Source organism: Sciurus carolinensis, chromosome 12 (genome assembly GCF_902686445.1).
Source record: "Sciurus carolinensis chromosome 12, mSciCar1.2, whole genome shotgun sequence".
NCBI lineage: Eukaryota > Metazoa > Chordata > Mammalia > Rodentia > Sciuridae > Sciurus > Sciurus carolinensis.
The window spans coordinates 104,846,123-104,863,107 of NC_062224.1; the positions used below are offsets into that span (position 1 = coordinate 104,846,123).

A 16,985-nucleotide genomic window follows, 5' to 3' on the forward strand; every position below is an offset into this window, starting at 1 on the left:
TAGGCCATTATTTTTTTCAAGTGATAAAACAAACTGATGTCCACAGTAAAAGGAAGATGGTTAAACAAACCATGATAATATTACAAAACACAATAGTCATTACACTATAGTAGTCATTTAAAAAATGACATACATACATTCTGGCATTTATGAAAAAATCTCCATAATACACTGTGGTGGAAAAAAAATTTAACAGAATATATATAGCATGATTCCATTTATGAAAAATATGGGTATAAATATTCATCTATACATTCATAGAAAGAAGATTGAAAAGAGGCATACCAAAATGCTAATTAAGTATGAAAGGGATTCTTAAGCTTTGCTATCTACAATTACTATATTGCTTGAATCCATTATAATGAAGAGGTATTCATGAATACAGATAAATCACTTGTATAAATAAAGAATATTATTACATGCTAAAAGAAAAAAAGAAATATGTCACATCCAAACCTCTATATTATACGTAACTAACCAGCATAGCTAGTCAAAATGTATCAGAATCTAGAGATATTTAGAATGATTGTACCTTCTACTCCAGTTATGGGAAGTTGGCAGAATGCTAACTTACAGAATATAAATTTCTAATATACAATGCTTACAGAATATAAACTTCTATTATATAATGCCTGAAAAATGTAGGAAAACATTAACTCTGAATTGGAGAATCAAAGAATTTTCAGAGTTCAAAAACTAGCATAATTTCCTCATTTGGTAGGTGAAGAAACTGAGGTGCAGACAGCCTACTAAGAATGAGGTTCCCCTCCTCTGACAGTAACAATATTACATTTTATAGAAAATCCCTCTATTTTCTTATTATAAAATAAAGACTATCTACATATTAACTAAATGAAAGTGACCACTGAGTGTTACAATGGGTGTTATGGACTAAATATATGCCTCCTCCAAATTTATATGTTGAAGTCCTAACCCCCAACATGCCTATTTAAAGACAGGGCCTTTAAAGAGGTAATTAAGGTTAAATAGGACCTTAAGGTTAATGGGGCTTTAATCCAATAAGTCTGGTGTCCTTATAGAATGAGGAAGAGACACCTGAGTCCTCTCTCCCTCATCACATACAGAGGAAAGGCTGTGTAAGCACACAGGTCTGCAAGTCAGGAAGAGAGGCCTTACCAGAAACCAAACCCTGCCAAGCACCCTGATCACGGACTTTGAATCTCCAAACAGTGAAAAAATAAGTTTCTCTTGTTTAAAAGATCCAGCCTGTGGTATATTTTTATGGCGGCCTGAGAAGACTAATACAATAAGCTAAACATGTCCTGAATTCAACCATGAGTCACTAAAGTCACAAAAGACTAATTCTAGTTCAAAGAGAATTAGTGAAAGTACAAATGTTAGCAAGATATAGCAACAACTATAATAGTAGCATCAGCAGAAAAAGGGAAGATAAAAAGGTGGGGAAAAAAATCCAGAACTGAGAACTGATGAAGAATGACTCAGAGAACACTACTGGAGAGATCCCTTTGCTGAGTTAAATAGACATTAACTCAATCAATTATACTAGAGGGGGAGGGGACAGCAGGAGAGTGAGAGACAGACAATGATTTCTTTGTCATTTCTGTTGTGGTCTTACTTACACCTCACATTTGTGGGTGACTTTTTTTTTTTTTTCTCATTCATCCCCTCAAATGACTACGTTAATAGAAAATTACTTAAAAGCACCAATCAGGGCAAAATACTGCTACTGCATAGTAATCACCATGAAGTGCTTTTTACAGCAACTTTCAGGAATATTTCAACTTTTTATACCATAAATGTCACCTAACCTTGTCATGCAATCTGAGTTAGATAACAATGAAGTTTATCAAAAACCCAATTCTTTAAAACCTCCATTAACATACTTGATATGTTACATTCAAATTTTTATGACTATTCTCAATTTCCTTAATTTCCAGATCTATGAGATGTTGAGGGTAGAATTACGTCTATTTTATTTTTATAGATCCTATTCTCAATATAATGTTTTGTACACAGTAAGTGCTCCAAGATGGGCATGGTGTTGCACATCTATAGGCCCAGTGACTAAGGAAGCTGAGGCAAAAGAATCCCAAGTTGGAAGTCGGCATAGGCAACAGTTGCAAGACCATCTCAAAGTAAAATTAAAAAGAGCACAGAGGCAGAATGCTCCTGGGTCAATCCCCAGTATCACAAAAAGCAATCATCAAGCACAGTATGTGCTCCATATGCTGTTTTTTAAGTTGCAAATTAGATGTTAATATTTTTTTTAAAAATTACGATTTATTAAAGTGAAAAAATCCAACAATTCAATAGTTATATAAAAAAACTGTAGATCTCTATTCTACCACATACATAAATTCAGTCAAAATGTATCAAAGACCTAAGTGAAACAACAAAAATTATGAAACTCTTAGAAGAAAACACAAGCACAAATCTTCCTGACCTTAGACAATGCAATGGTTTCTGTATGACACCAAAAGCACAATCAACAATAGAAAAAAAAAAAAATCAATAAACTGGACTTCTCAAAAAAAGAAAAAAAATTCCCTGTTTAAAAAGGTATTATCAAAAGAAAAAAGTGTGATGGAATGGGAGGAAAATATTGGCAAACGACATAGCTGATAAAGCTCTAGTAGTTATATAAATAGTATATATAAAAAGAATTCTTAAAACTCAATAATAAAAAGAAAATAGCCCAATTTTCAAAAACAGGCAAAAGATCTGAGTAGACATTTCTCCTAAGAAAATACACACTTAGCCAATAAACACATGAAAATATTTCAACATCATCAGTCATTAGTGATTTGCAAATCAAAGCTGCAATGAGATGCTTATTTCATAGCTAGTAGCACAGCTATGGTAAAGTCAGGCAAACAATAACAAATGTTGGTAAAGATATGAAGACACTGGAACCCTAACATATTGCTAATGAGACTGTAAAATGGTGCAGCAACTTTTCAAAAGTTTGGCAGTTCCCCCTAAAAGTTAAATACAGAGTTACCATATGATTCAGTAATTACACTTCCAGGTATATATACCCAAAAGAATTAAAACCGTAAGTTTACAGAAAAACTCTTATATGAATGTTCATGGCAGCATTATTTAAAATAGTCAAAAAGTGGAAACAAACTAAATGTCTATCAAAATGTGGCACTACTGAACTACTGAACTATTATTCAGCCACAAAGAGAAGGATATACTATTAAATGCCACAATGTGGACGAGCCTTGAAAATGAGGGAAAAGTCATACATTATAAAGACCATATATTATATGGCTTCACTAATATCAAATGTCCAGAACAAGAAAGTCCAGAGGCAGAGAGACAGAAAGGAGATTAGTGGTTGGCAAGGGTTGGTGGAGGGGGAAATGAAAAGTAATGAAACTATTTTGGAACTAGATAGTGGTGATGGTAGTACAACTTTGTGAATATATTAGAAAATCACTGAACTGCACAGGGTGAATTTCATGGCATGTGAATTATTCATCAATCTCTTTTCTCTCTCTCTGTACACACACACACACATTTTGGGGGACAGGGTGGTTACCAGGGATTGAACTCAGGGTCACCCAACCACTGAGTCACATCCCCAGCCCTATTTTGTATTTTTATTTAGAGACAGGGTCTGACTGAGTTGCTTAGCGCCTTGCCATTGCTGAGGATGGCTTTGAACTCCTGATTCTTCTGCCTCAGCCTCCCCAGCTGCTGGGGTTACAGGCATGCACCACCACGCCCGCCACACGTACATTTTTAGAGTAAAATTCAAACATCTTAATGTGGACTTTGTATATGAAAGTGCCTTTGTCTACCTCCCCAACCTCACTCTATCCCTGTTGTCAATCATTCACATCATTAGTTTTTTTCAATTGTTCCTCATGTACCCCAGTTTCTTTCCTAATTTGCTATTTCCTCTGCTGGAAACCATTTTGTCTTTGCTTTTTCTTATCCTTTAGGTTAAGATCTCAGATTAAATATTATCTACTAGAGAGAGGTCTTTCTTGATTATCTCTTACCCTGTCAGAAAGAGAGTATCCATGTGAACTAGATAAAAATTCATCCTTAAATAAATCTGGGGAATGTGAGATAAACAGTTAAACTGATTTATTTAAATTAGTAGTTCTCAGTGGTGGGCAAGTCTGCCTCCCAGGGACATCTAACAATGTCTGGAGACATTTTTGATTGTCAAAACTGGACATCTGGAAGGATGACATTAGTATAACCAAACAGAGGCCAGGGGATACTACAATGACAGGGACAGCAATTCCTTCCTTGCCTCCTGCCCCTCCAAAGAATTATCCAGTTCAAAATGTTAACAGTACCAAGGTTGAGAAACCCTGCTCTAAGGCAAAAGAAGCTTTCATAGGCTGGTTATACACTGTTACTCTATGATCAGGGACATAATATACTGTATTTCCAAAAGTTATGTATAAGAAAACCATCCTCCTTGGGTATGAAGAGGGTAACGGCAGGACAAAAGATATGGAAGGGGATGGAGAGTATCTACAAAATCTTCAGGAACAGTAATCTGTGGATACCTGAGAGTTATTAACCTCAATATTGCCATGACTATCTCTCTGCATTTTAATTACATTCCATACACAGTAGTTTCTGACTTAAGTTTCTCCTACTTATGAGAGCTGATAAATAAAAATTAAATATGTGACTGGGCTCAATCAAATACAGAAAGAATATTTAGTATTACTGGTTTCATGTTTTAAGAAAAGGGGGTGCTTTTTTTAAAAAAAAATTATGAGTGTGAATTTATAACTGGGAATAACTAACTTGAAATTCTATTTTTTTCCCAGATACTACTACATTGACAGATGGGGGGATAAATTATATAAAGCATATGGCAAAGAAGATTTCAAAGATAAAAATGCTACTCTGAAATAACTGGTGTAGTAAAAATAGGGATAAATTGGGAATCATTCACTTAACAAATATTGAGTCCTTCCTATGCACCAAAGCAATCAATGTAGCAGGTACAGGGATACAATGATAAGCAAAATACACATAAATTCTGCCCTCAGATTACCATCTACCTAGGGGAAAAGACTTTAATTAAAGGATAAATTACACACAGAATATGGCAATGAGATTTCAAAAATAAAAATGTTCCTCTGAAATCACTAATATAATAGAAATAGGGATAAATTGGTAATCGTTCATTTAAGAAATACTGAGTCCTGCCTACACACAAAGCAATATGGCAAGCCAAATACACAAAAACTCTGCCCTCCAGAGTGCACAGCCTACTTAGGGGAAAAGACTAATAAAAAATGACACAAAAATACAAAATGAATGTTGAATAAAAAGTGAACATTAGGGGAAAAAAAAGTAGAGGTATTGGAGTCTCAGAAGTGTCACTAGAGATGAACTCTGAAGGATAAACAGGCATTTGCTAGAGCAGACATGGTTCAAGTAGCAGGAATGACATGTAACAAGTTGCTTCAGAAAGAAAGGAACACGGTATGTTTGAAGAACTGAAGAGAAGTCCTGTGGAACCAGTACCAGGAGCAAAGAAGGAACAGTAATGGCTGTTGAGGCTAGAGAGGCCAGGGGCCTCATCAGTTAGGACCAGGAAAATAAAGGATTAGCCTTCTTCCTGAGAAACATAAAACATCTTTGAAGGACATTAAGCAAAAGGGATAATTATGATCAGATATGCTTTCTAGATGAGGGGATGTCAAGAGAACAACCAGACTTAGTACAGCAGATAACAAGTGAGAGATCATGACACCCTGAACTAGGGTGAGGGCACTGGAGACATAAGTGGAGAAATTCAAGAGAGATTCTGAAGGCAAAATCAGTCAGTTCTAGTGACAGATTGGATAAGGTTTTGTTGTCAATTACCTGTATGACATAGCTTGAGTAAGTGACTCTCTGGCACTGCATTTTCTCTTTCAAAAAGGAGGGCATGTGAACAGGCAATCCTAAGTCCTCTTCTAATGCCAAATTTCATATTTCATAATTAAAACTGCTACTTTCTACAAAATGATTCTGAATCCGGCCAGGATTATGTGATCTTTAACAAGATTTTCTGATTTCAGGCTATATTAGGTTTTATGATATGAGATTTTAACCATATATCTTCATAAATATTCTTGAAGGAACACACACACACGCACAATCTTTTAATCCATATTAGTGACATGTTACTGAGATTAAATGAATCTCACTGACACTAGCTTATATACAATCTAAAGTATAAATTACCCCAATATTTGCCTAATATCTTGCTAGCCAAAGAATACCAACACCAGAAATATTGATAAATAATTCAAAGAAGGGCATAAAGCAATAGTAAAGACAGTGGTATACATGAGTGATTTTTTAACTGTTTTTTTGGTTCCTGTAACCTCTAAAAGAATTATGAGGATCCAAGATGGCGGACTACAGGCAGGCTGCGTTCCTTGTCGCTCCATAACTCCAGTTTCAAGCAAAGGATATCTGTTTCTTGGTGAGGCAGTTTTTGCTGCCTATTGATCCCCTGCTGTTTACCCATTTGTCTACTGTGATCACCTGCAGTCTGCCAGCATATCCGACGCCTTTTTTGAGTGCAGATTGCTCACTGTCAGGCGTCTATCATCTGCCATTTACCTGCCTTTTGCCTGTCCATCACCTGACTTATACCTATCCATCACCCACCCCACAAGGTTCACCTCCCGATCGTCCGACAACTGTCAGCGAACTGATTGCCAACCGCCAGTGGAGCGTCAGCTGCCTGCTGTTGCGTGGAACTTCACTGTGACAGTACCTGCAGGTTTGATTACATGTGGCGCTGCCATTTTGAGACAACAGCCAGGCCCCATAGGACCCCTGGTCGGACTGAATGAGCCCCGTCTCTAGTATCCCTCAGCCCAACCGATTACTCCCTGCCTCCAGGGCACTCACATCTACTGACTGCTCCCTGCTACCAGGACCCCCAGACCAACTAATTGCACCCTATCACTGGACCCCAGACCAACTGATTGCACCCGGCCTCCAGGATCCTGCAACCACACCAAACACACCCGACCTCCAGGACCCCTGCCTGACCAACCGCATCCCGCCTCCGAGACCTCCAGCCGACCACGTCCACTCCCTGAGCTGCAACTCCCCATTTGCCAACACATTTGGAAGCCAGAGCGGCCATCTTGGATAATCCTGGAAGCCCTAGCTCCCATCTTTAAGTGGGGCAAATCCCATCCTGAGATGCCTGCTGGAGGTTTGAAGCTCACTGTCAGGTACCTCTCATGCATCAGGCTACTGAACACTGGGAGGTTTCATTACTGTATGACTGTTATACTGTAGATTTTCTTTTTTCTCCCTATAGAAAAAATTTAAGTTTTTATTTCTTTACTTTTCTTGCTCTCTTTCCCTTTTGTTTACCTGTTCCCTCAGAGTCTCTTTCTCCCTTTTTGCATGCTAACATCCGATTTCTTTTGATTACACCCTCACCCTTTCTATTATCTAGAACTTCTGTATATTCTTTTCTTATCCCAATTAACAGCTGCTTCCTACATCCCTCTGCATCCTCTTTGTCTTCCATTAGAAACTGCACACCTTATTGCAAATCTGTTTTACTGAAGATAATATTTGAACTCATTCTGTTTATTATGACAATTTTGTTATTGTCCTCATAGGGGCTATTTGGTCTAGGATTGCATAGTGTCTGAATTGGGCACTGCTAATATTGATCTCCCCTTAAAGAAAAGGTTTTGGAAACCTATAAGGCCACTATAAGCCATAGGGGGAAATCTGCAATACCCCAGATCTGCACTGCTAGAGGGAAAGATACATGAACAATATGAAAAAACAAGGGAAGAAAATGATCCAAACAAATCTAGATTCTACATTAATAGAATCCAATGACAGTATGATAGAAGAAATGTCAGAAAAGGACTTCAGATTATACATGATTAAGATGATTCATGAAGCAAAGGATAAGATAAGAAAGCAAATGCAGGCAATGAATGATAATACCAATAAGCAGTTGAAAGAGCAACTGCAGGAGGCAAAAGATCATTTCAACAAAGAGACAGAGATTCTCAAAACAAAAACAAAAATAAAACAAAGCAAACGGAAATCCTTGAAAAGAAGGAAACAAAAAAAACCAAATAAAAAACTCAATGGAAAGCATCACCAAAAGACTAGACCACTTGGAAGACAGAACCTCAGACAATGAAGACAAAATATTTAATCTTGAAAATAAAGTTACCCAAACAGAGAAGATGGTAAGAAATCATGAACACAACCTCCAAGAACTATGGGACAACATGAAAAGATCAAATTTAAGAATTATTGGGATTGAGGAAGGCACAGAGATACAAAACAAAGGAATGAACAACTTATTCAATGAAATAATATCAGAAAATTTCCCAAACCTGAAGAATGAAATGGAAAATCAAATACAAGAGGCTTACAGAACACCAAATGCACAAAATCACAACAGATCCACACCAAGGCACATTATAATGAAAATGCCTAACATTCAAAATAAAGATAGGATTTTGAAGGCCACGAGAGAAAACCATCAGATTACATATAGGGGGAAACCAATACGGATAGCAGCCAACTTCTCAACCTAGACTCTAAAAGCTAGAAGGGCCTGGACCAACATATTTCAAGCTCTGAAAGAACATGGTTGCCAACCAAGAATCCTATACCCAGCAAAACTAACCTTCAGATTTGAAGATGAAATAAAATCCTTCCATGATAAACAAAAGTTAAAAGAATTTACAAATAGAAAACCTGCATTGGGCTGGGGAGATAGCTCAGTCGGTAGAGTGCTTGCCTTGCATGCACAAGGCCCTGGGTTCGATCCCCAGCACCGCAAAAAAAAAAAAAAAGAAAGAAAACCTGCACTACAGAATATTCTCAATGAAATATTCCATGAGGAGGAAATGATAAACAACAATGTAGGTCAGCAAAGGGAGGAACTACCTTAGAGAAAAACCACTCAAAGGACAAACCAAATCAAGTTAAAAACCAAAAATAAGCCCAAATGACTGGGAATACAAATCATATCTCAAATAATAACCCTGAACGTTAATGGCCAAAACTCATAAATCAAAAGACATAGACAGGCATAGACTGGCAGAACGGGTTAAAAAGAAAGACCCAAAAATATGCTGCCTGCAAGAGACTTGTCTCATAGAAAAAGACATCCACAGACTAAAGGTGAAAGGATGGGAAAAAACCTACCATGCACATGGACTCATAAAAAAGTGGGGTTTCCATCCTTATATCAGATAAAGTGGACTTCAAGCCAAAGTTAGTCAGAAGGGATAAAGAAGGTCATTTCATACTGCTTAAGGGAACCATAAATCAGGAAGACATAGTGATAGTAAATATTTATGCCCAAACAATGGTACATTCCTGTACATCAAACAAATCCTTCTCAATTTCAGGAATCACATAGACCACAACACAATAATTCTGGGTGCCTTTAACACACCGCTGTCACCACTAGATAGATCTTCCAAACAAAAACCAAACAAAGAAACCATAAAACTCAATAACACAATCAATAACCTAGACTTAATAGACATATAGAATATTCCATCCATCAACGAGCAGATTCTCAGCAGCAAATGGAACCTTCTCGAAAATAGACCATATGTTATGCCACAAAGCAGCCCTTAGGAAATGCAAAAAAATAGATACTGCCTTGATTTCTACCAGATCATAATGGACTGAGAGTAGAAATCAATGACAAAATAAAAAAACAGAAATTTCTCCATCACCTGGAGACTAAATAATACTAATACTGAATGAAACATGGATAACAGAAAACATCAGGGAGGAGATAAAAAAATTCTTAGAGGTCAATGAGAATGACGATACAACATATCAAAATCTCTGGGACACTATGAAAGCGGTACTAAGAGGAAAATTCATTGCATGGAGCGCATTCCAGAAAAGAATGAAAAGTCAACAACTAAATGACCTAACATTACAGCTCAAAGCCCTAGATAAAGAAGAACAGAATAACAGCAAAAGTAGTAGAAGACAGGAAATCATTAAAATCAGGGTTGAAATCAATGAAATTGAAACAAAGGAAACAATTCAAAAATTGACAAAACAAAAAGTTGGTTCTTTGAAAAAGTAAACAAAATAGACAAATCCTTAGCCACACTAACAAAGAGAAGGAGAGAGAAAACTCAAATTACTAAAATTCATGATGAAAAAGGAAATATCACAACAGACAACACTGAGATACAGAACATAATGAGAAGCTACTTTGAAAATCTGTATTCCAACAAAAAGGAAACTACCGAAGCCATTGACAAATTTCTAGAGACATATGCTACTCCCAAACTGAACCAGGAGGACATACACAATTTAAACAGATCAATATCAAGCAATGACATAGAAGAAGTCATTAAAAACCTACCATCCAAGAAAAGCCCAGGACCAGACGGATTCTCAGCCGAATTCTACAAGACCTTGAAACAAGAACTCATTCCAATACTTCTCAAAGTATTCCAGGAAATAGAAAAGGAAGGTACCCTACCAAACTCATTCTATGAAGCTAATATCACCCTCATACCCAAACCAGGCAAAGAGACATCAAGGAAAGAAAATTTTAGACCAATATCCTTGATGAATATAGATGCAAAGATTGTTGACAAAATATTGGCAAACCGTATCCAAAAACATATGAAGAAAATTGTGCACCATGATCAAGTGGGGTTCATCCCTGGAATGCAAGGGTGGTTTAACATCCATAAATCAATAAACGTAATCCATCATGTCAATAGACTTAAGGATAAGAATAATATGATTATTTCCATTGATGCAGAAAAAGCGTTCAACAAAATACCACATCCCCTCATGCTAAAAACACTAGAAAAAGTAGGGATAGTAGGAACATACCTGAACATTCTAAAGGCTATTTATGCTAAACCCATGGCCAACATCATTCTTAATAGAGAAAAACTGAAACCATTCCCTTTAAAAATGGGAACAAGACAGGGATGTCTTTTTTCACGACTTCTAATCAACATTGTCCTCGAAACTCTAGCCACAGCAATTAGACCGACTAAAGAAATTAAAGGGATATGAATAGGAAAAGAGGAACTTAAGCTGTCACTATTTGCTGATGACATGATTCTATATTTAGAGGATCCAAAAACCTCCTCCAGAAAACTTCTAGACCTCATCAATGAATTCAGCAAAATAGCAGGCTATAAAATCAACACGCATTAATCTAAAGCATTTTTATACACAAGCAATGAAACATCTGAAAGGGAAATGAGGAAAACAACTCCATTTGCAATAGCCTCAAAAAAAGTAAAATACTTCGGAATCAATCTAACCAAAGAGGTAAAAGATCTCTACAGTGAAAACTACAAAACATTGAAGAAAGAAATTGAGGAAGACCTTAGAAGATGGAAATATCTCCCATGTTCTTGGATAGGCTGAATTAATATTGCCAAAATGGCCATACTACCAAAAGTGCTATACAGATTCAATGCAATTCCAATTAAAATCCCAATGATGTACCATACAGAAACAGAGCAAGCAATCATGAAATTCATCTGGAAGAATAAGAAACCCAGAATAGCTAAAGCAATCCATAGCAGGAAGAATGAAACAGGGGGTATCGCAATACCAGAACTTCAACTATACTACAAAGCAATAATAACAAAAACGGCATGGTATTGGTACCAAAATAGACAGGTAGATCAATGGTACAGAATAGAGGACATGGACACAAACCCAAATAAATACAATTTTCTCATACTAGACAAAGGGGCCAAAAATATGCAATGGAGAAAAGATAGCCTCTTCAACAAATGGTGCTGGGAAAACTGGAAATCCATATGCAGCAGAATGAAACTAAACCCCTATCTCTCACCCTGCACAAAACTCAACTCAAAATGGATCATGGACCTCGGAATCAGACCAGAGACCTTGCATCTTATAGAAGAAAAAGTAGGTCCAAATCTTCAACTTGTTGGCTTAGGATCAGACTTCCTTAACAGGACTCCAATAGCACAAGAAATAAAAGCAAGAATCAATAACTGGGATAGATTCAAACTAAAAAGCTTTCTCTCTGCAAAGGAAACTATCAGCAATGTGAAAAGAGAACCTACAGAGTGGGAGAAAATCTTTGCCACTCATACTTCAGACACAGCACTAATTTCCAGAATATATAAAGAACTCAAAAAACTCTACACCAAGGATACAAACAACCCAATCAACAAATGGGCTAAGGAAATGAACAGACACTTCACAGAAGAAGATCTACAAGCAATCAACAGATATATGAAAAAATGTTCAACATCTCTAGTAATAAGAGAAATGCAAATCAAAACCACCCTAAGATTCCATCTCACCCCAATTAGAATGGTGACTGTCAAGAATACAAGCAACAATAGGTGTTGGCGAGGATGTGGGGAAAAAGGTACACTCATACATTGCTGGTGGGGTTCCAAATTAGTGCAGCCACTCTGGAAAGCAAGGTGGAGAATCCCTAGAAAACCTGGAATGGAACCACCATCTGACCCAGCTATCCCACTCCTTGGCCTATACTCAAAGGACTTAAAATCAGCATACTACAGTGATATAGCCACATCAATGTTCGTAGCTGCTCAATTCACAATAGCCAGATTGTGGAACCAATCTAGATACCCTTCAACTGATGAATGAATAAAGAAACCGTGGTATATACATATATATATATATATATATACACACACACAATGGAATGTTTCTCAGTCATAAAGAATAAAATTATGGCATTTGCTTGCAAATGGATGAAACTGGAGAATATCATGCTAAGTGAGATAAACCAATCTCAAAAAAACAAAGGACAAATGATCTTGCTGATAAGCGGATGATAATACATAATGGGGGATGGAAGGGAGGCAAGAATGGAGAAAGGAGGGACTGTATAGAGGGAAAAGAGGGTGAAGGGGGAAATAACAATGAATCAAACATTATTACCCTATCTAAATGCATGATTATACAAATGGTATGCCTCTACTTCATGTACAAACAGAGAAACAAGATGTACCCCATTTGTTTACAATAAATAAATAAATAAAAACAAAAAAAGAATTATGAATAACTATCTTGCACATTTTAAAGTTATGATAAAAATTTCTGACACATTTAAAAAGTTCTAAACAATATGATTACTGGTGCATTGTAACTTTAAAAAATGACAATATTTAAAACATATCATTCATTATCAAATACATAAAATTATACACACACACAAACACACACACACACACACACACACACACACACACACACATTATCTTTTCTTGGTACTAGGGATAGAACCCAGGGCATTCTACCACTGAGTTCCATGACCAGTCATTTTTATTTTGAGACAAGATCTCACCAAGTTGCTAAGGCTGGCCTTGAACTTGTGATCCTCTTGCCTCAGCTTCCCAAGCAGCTCGGGTTGCGTTATAGTGTACACCTCTTTAAACCTCCTCTTCAACAGTTGGAAAGAAATATTCCATTTTCTTCTTTAACTTTTATTCCCATTCAACATAGATTCAGAATTTATCCTAATATGTTTTTATGTTTGAAAGTCATTTATGGAATATAGTTTTATACATTAAATATGTATATAAATAAAAATTTAAATATAAAATTTTCCTAGTGATAAAGTTAAATATTGAAAATTCATCTGCACTGGGATAGCATTACAATTATTAGAATATACTGCATCAAAACAACATGTTTACAAATATTAAACATAAAAAGTAAGGTATTATTGGAAACATTAAAATAAATCTCATATTTAAATATAGCGCTTTTTCTCCCAATTGGCTCATATATCCATCAACAAATGTTACGTTATTACTAGAATAATAAAGTTACATCATTTGCTAGAATATTACAAATACTATAGAAAGAGACAATTATTCATTTCTATCCCTATTTTTCAACTTATCCATCTAAGTACAGAGAAATTTTATATACATAAATAAGTAGATAAAATGGAAGCTTGTTGTAGCAATGTCACTTTTCCATGTATTTTCAAAAAACAAAAACAAAATTAAAAAATCACACAATAATCTATCCTCCTAAAAATCAGTTTTAAGGATATGTAAGCTCAGGATTAAGACTTCCTTTAATTTCAATGAACACAAAAAAATAAATAAAGGAAAAAATAAAGGAAAGCTTGTTGATTCAAGGTTTGCTTCCTGCCTCCTCATTTGTAGGCCATGAGTTTACAAGGACAAAATCAGAATTCAAATCAAAATTCATGATAAATGTGTATATGCAGATTGGCAGACACAGAAATACAGATGAGTGTATGCAAAGTTAACACACACACACATACACACACACACACACACACACACACACACACACACACACCACAACCTAGCTCCATCCACTGCCTAGTTTAGGAACAGTGATACTCTAGTAATAATTAGAACCCCTAACACTCAGATCTTGATTTCTAAATACCAATCTCTAGTAAGAGAACTCAGGGATCTTAGGAGATGAAACTGATTTCCAGAGCTGAGAAAGGGAAAATACAAGACAAGCCTAGAATATAAGACATCAGAAAATAAGGAACACTCACAAAGGGATGGTGATATATCAAAATTTCACAAATTGAATTCAACCAATATGAAGAAACTCCCAATGGCCAAAGTAATAAAATAAATGATATACTGGATTGTAACCCATAAAATAAACCGAATACCTGCATATCCATATTGATACAAAATAACTGAATAATAGGCTAGGGAGGAAGGACAGATCTTCCTTATAGAGGAATTCTAGTTAATAAATGTAGAAGGAATGAGAGAAATACAAAATTGCTATGAGGCAAACCCCACAGTATTATCTGTTAAAAGCAATATCCAACCATGGATGCTAAAATCAATGTGCAAAAGGTTGGAGGAACAAAAGGATATTTATCAGTTCATACAGGAAAATAGTAAATTTATAGTGGAGAAACTGGGTAGACACCACTTTAAACAGATAATCGAGGTTAACACTAACAATAAAATTAGATCAACAACATGTGCTCCCTGAAATAATTCACTGTGAAGGATACAACATTACTTTTCTGATACTCTTGATAATAAGGTATAACCTGAATCTAATACTTAGAAAATAGCAGACAAAAATACACTGAGATATTATATAAATAAGTCATCAAACTGTCAAAGACACGACAAAGAAACTGTCACAGATTGAAGGAATCTAAAGAGAAAAGACAACTGAATATGAAGTGGGATCCTGAATTGGGTCCTGGTATAGAAAAGGACATAAGAAAAAAATATGGTAAAATTCCAGTAAGGTCCATAGTTTAGTTAACAATATTTTGCAAACATGTTTATTTCCAGGTTTTGAAATCTGTTCTGTAGTTGTTAACATTAGGGAAAACTGGGTGAAGAGTATATGTAAACTTTTACATGATATTCCATCTTTTGTCTAAGTTTAAAATTATTTCATCTAAAAAAGGTTAATTTGAAATCTCTTGTCCTTAAAGGCCTAGAAAATTTAAAAGTAAAAACAATTCAAGACTCATTAAGAGAATGCTTTAATTATAATACCATTCCCTCAACTCCTTAATTCATAAAATAATCTAATAAGGTGTCTTAAATATCATTGTTATATATTCAGCACTAAGTGGTGGGGGTGGGGTGCGTGGTACAGGGATTGAACTCAGTAGAGCTCTATCACTAAGCTGTATCTCTACCCCTTTTTACTTTTTATTTTGAAGAAAGGTCTCACTAAGTTGCCAAGGCTAGCCTTAAACTCGTAATTCCCCCACCTCAGATATCAGAGTCACTGGGATTACAGGTATATGCCACCACAGCCAGTTTCAACAGCAACATTAAAAAAAAAAAAATGTCTACTATGTGCCAGGAATTGTGTTACTAATGAAGGACACTGTGATGAGGAAGGTGAATTTAGTTCCTGCACTTCAAGAGAAAATAGACTAAATAAGTAAGTAGAAGGCAAAGAAGTGATGAAAAGGGAAGCACAGTATGGGAGAAGAGCATGCCAACAGGCATTAATCCATACTAAAGAGGTCAAGCAAGTCTTCCTAAGGAAGTGACAGTTCAGTTGAGATATAAAGAGGGAACTGAGGTATGTGGGGCACAAAGAGTTTTTCTAGAAGTAAGTGAGAACTGAGAACACGGCTGATATTATGTTTTGGATATGAGGGGTCCCCCCAAAACTCCTGTGTGAATGTAAGAATGTTCAGAGATGAAAAGATTGGATTGTGAGAGCTGTGACCTAATCAGTCCATCCATTCTACTTTGCATGGTAACTATAGGCAGGTGGGATGTAGCTGGAGGAGGAGGTGACTGGGGGGGGTATGCCCTTGGGCATTGCATCTTGTCCCCAGCTTCTCCTTCTCTTTCTTTCCCTCCCTCCCCTTGGTCACCATGAGTGGAACAGCTTCCCTCCCAACCAAACCTCTACATACGTCTTCCCTCCCCTCTCCTCCCCTCCTCCCCCTCCCTCTCCCCCTCTTCTCCTTCTCCTTCTTCTTCTTTTTCTCTCTCTCTCTCTTTCTCTCTCTCTCTCCCCCCACCTTTCCCCCCGAACCCCTGCTTCTTGAAACAGCTTTCCTCCCCCAGGCCCCTCTACTATGATCTTCTGTTTCATTCTGGGGTCACAGCAATGGACATGGCCAACCATGGACTAAATCTTTGAACCCATGAGTCAAAATAAACTCTTCTTTCTCCTAAGTTGTTCTTGTGAGGTATTCTGGTCATAGCAATGAAAAACTGACTAACAGCTGAATTGAAAGAAATCCAATCCTGCTGAACAATAAATACCAAGGAAAGAACTGAAGAGAGAGGCAGGGGCCAGGTGAAGGTACTATGTAAGACTCATAAAGTCAGTTAGGAGAGTAAAATGGTCTGATGTACTTTTTAACACTGTTATTTTGAGCTGAGGATAAAGAGATTGAGACTTTAATTTTTGGAAACAAGGGAGGCACCATACCCTACACACCTGAAAATGCTGCATAAAATTTAAAAATCATCTGAATTTTACTGCTTTCTCCCCAGTTC

At 36.4% G+C, this 16,985-nt stretch overlaps 1 protein-coding gene across 1 annotated transcript in view; it reads right to left on the minus strand.

The window, feature by feature from the left end:
* The window catches only part of Xpr1 (xenotropic and polytropic retrovirus receptor 1), a 203,103-nt gene that overhangs the window by 93,180 nt on the left and 92,938 nt on the right, over positions 1 to 16,985 (minus strand). The window lies entirely within an intron of this gene.